Below are 3355 nucleotides of genomic sequence, written 5' to 3' on the forward strand. Positions count from 1 at the left end.
TCCTCACGGACGCGTGGACTAGGTTCCTGCTGCATAATAGTCAAAAGCAGTACTGGGCCCCACGTGAACTGCGAACCCTAGTGTCTTCTTGGGCGCCGTAGCGTAAGCTAGCATAGCACGGCCATTGTAGTACGCGCACCTCCCCGTCCTTCCCCCTTCCATCATGGCTGCCTGCCAAGGCCAGATCCACGCATTCGACTCCCAGGACCTCATCGACGTCTACATCCCAGACGGTCCTGAAACTGTCCTCTATCGTTGCGAGCAGCAGCCGTGCCCGAATCGGACACCCCGATCGATCGAGGAAGACTACCCTCGCTACAAGGCCATCAGACGGGCTCAACACCCGCTCGGACCCCGAAGCACCCTCGCATCTCGATCCGCCTCACGGCACTCTCGCCCTGTCTCCCCTACCTCCCGCCTTCCCCAAACTGTCGCCGAGTCCAGTCAAGCTCGAGGAGATCTCCCTCCAGACCCTGCGCCAGAGCCAGAGCCTAAGGAGGGTGCAGGTGAAGAAGGAGTCTCGGAGTCCGAGTCCGAGGATTCTGTTGGGTCCACCTCGCCGACAGCGCTCGCCCCCGCGTCAGCAGTCCCTGACGTACGTGACCCCCCCACCGAACTTCCTTCGGCGCCTTCACCGCCGACTCCGCCGAGAGGCCGCTCGAGCACTCGCTCCTCTCGAAGTTCGGCCAGCGGAAGGCCACCACAGCCGCCTCCGCCCCCGCAGCATCCTCCGTCCCCCCCGACGCCAATAATGTCGTCTCCTGCAGCCGCCCCCGACAAGGAGACCTTGAAACTCCTCCTCCCGCTCCGCTACGATGGCAAGACTGTCATCGAATGCAACCGGTTCCTGTCCCAGTTGCGCATCTACTGGCTGGTCAACACGTCATTGACCACCATTGAACTCAAGGTGCATGTCGCACTTAGCCTGCTCGATGGAGACGCCCGCGCCTGGGCCACCCCCTACTTTGCCCAGCTCGCATCAGTGCAAGTAGGAGTACAAGGGGCCACGACCCCATTCGCGAACGAAGCGGCCTTTGCCGCCGCCTTCAGGGCCCGCTTCGGAAATCTCGACGATGAGGCGGCAGCACAGGTAGAGCTGGCGAAGCTCTGCGCGGACAAGTCGGTCCGCGAAAAACGCACCGCTGCGGAGTTCTCCGCGCTGTTCAAGGGTCCGGCGGATCGCTCTGGGTATGGGGACCTGGAGCTACGCGACAAGTACCTGAGCGGCATCCCCTCCCGCGTCTACCGCAAGATCGAGCTCGAGACCTTCGCCACGTGGCAAGCAGCTGAGAAGCGCGCCACTGAGGTCGAGCAGATCCTCGACATCAGCCGGGCCCGTCGGCCCGAGCTGAACAACTTCTTCTCGGCACGAGGTCGAGGACGCGGCGGGGCACGTGGTGGTGCACCCTCGACACACGCAGCTTCGGCCAGCATCAATGCGGCCGTCGGAAAAGGCAACTTCCCCGGCACATGCTTCGGCTGTGGGAAGCAAGGGTACCGACACTTCGAGTGCCCCAATTGTAAGGACAAGCCTTACACAAAACGCGCCGACGCGCGGGCTACGGTTGCCTCGGGCTCCACCCAGGCGGCGACAAGCGCCCCCGTCACGACAACACCCTCGGCAAGTATAAGTGTCACTTCAGCGAAATCCGAGCAATCGGAGCTGGCGGACTTAATGGCACAGGTGAAGTCGATGCACGAGGAGCTCGAGCATTATCGGGCGATGAAGGAGGAGGGTTTTTGATCCGGTCCGCGCTTCGTGCCGCACGCGTCGGGCCGCGAGTATCATGTAACAAGTACGATGTATTGTCTTCTGCAATGGTGTACGAGTTGGACCAGGGGTCCCAGCACTTTCACATTCCAGTAAGACTTCAAGGGAAAAGACGGCACAAGGACATAATCGCTATGGTGGACAGCGGAGCCACCACAAAGTTTATCAACAAGCGATTCGTTGAAGAGAATAAGGTGCAAACGCGGAAATTAAAAGAGCCGATTCCGCTATACAATATCGACGGCACCCTAAATAAAGACGGAAGCATCTCGGAGGTAGCAGTGCTACAGATGCACATTGGAGAACACGTCGAGAAGACGGTGTTCACGGTCACGGACATCGGTCCGGAAGATGTGATCGTCGGGTTGGACTGGCTGCGCGAGCACAACCCTGACATCGATTGGGAAAAGGGCTCCCTCAAATTATCGCGATGCCCTGAGGCGTGCAGTGCCAGAAGGGCTGGCCAAATGGAGCAAGCGGCGACTGCGCGTGATACGGGGGTCAGGCCCACGGCGCGCAGGCGTTCGCCGAAGTCCAAACAGTCAGTTATAGGTGCTTGCCTGAGCAAGGTGCTCCCGGACTTCGAACCCGAAGATGATCCGGTGGAGGTAGAGTGGAGCAAAGCTGACTTGATCGAGGCCTGGGAGCAAGGTATCACGCTTCCCGGCGCCCCTCAGCTGTTCGTCGCAGCAGGGCACACATATTCCCAGCTGTTCGCTGAAGAAGAAATCAAGAAGAAGGTCGTTAAAACCGCCGAGGAGTCGGTACCTAAACAGTACCACGAGTTCCTGAATGTCTTCTCCAAGGAAGCATCAGAACGGCTGCCTGAAAGGAAGCCTTACGATCACGTGATTGAACTCGTACCCGGCTACTCGACGTTCCATTCGAAGGTGTATCCCCTATCGAACAACAAACAAGAGGAACTGGACAAGTTCCTAAAAGAGCAACTAGCGAAAGGCTACATACGGGAGTCGAAGTCGCCCATTTCATCCCCCTTCTTCTTCATCAAAAAGAAGGAAGGGACACTTCGACCCGTGCAGGACTACCGCCGGTTGAATGCGATCACTGTTAAAAACCGCTATCCTTTGCCGCTGATCGCCGAGATGGTAGATAAGCTCCGCGGTGCCACGCTCTTCACCAAGTTCGATGTCCGATGGGGATACAACAACGTCCGGATCAAGGCCGGTGATGAATGGAAGGCGGCCTTTGTGACTAACCGGGGGCTGTACGAACCCCTAGTGATGTTCTTCAGCCTCACCAACTCCCCCGCCACTTTCCAGGCAATGATGAATGAGATCTTCCACGATCTCAACGTCGGCAGCAAGATCCTCGTGTACCTGGACGACATACTCATCTTCTCCACCAACAAAAAGAAGCATAAAAAGGTCACATGCAAGGTTCTTTGTCGCCTTCAGGACAACAATCTGTTCCTGAAGCCTGAGAAGTGTGAATGGGATGTTCCCAAGGTCGACTATGTCGGCTATGTGTTCGGTGGCGATAAGGTAGCGATGGATCCCGCGAAGCTAAAAGGAATTAATGAGTGGCCGGTACCCCGGAACAAAAAGGATGTCCAGAAGTTCCGGG

Source organism: Postia placenta (assembly GCF_002117355.1).
Source record: "Postia placenta MAD-698-R-SB12 unplaced genomic scaffold POSPLAscaffold_8, whole genome shotgun sequence".
NCBI classification, from domain to species: domain Eukaryota; kingdom Fungi; phylum Basidiomycota; class Agaricomycetes; order Polyporales; family Adustoporiaceae; genus Rhodonia; species Rhodonia placenta.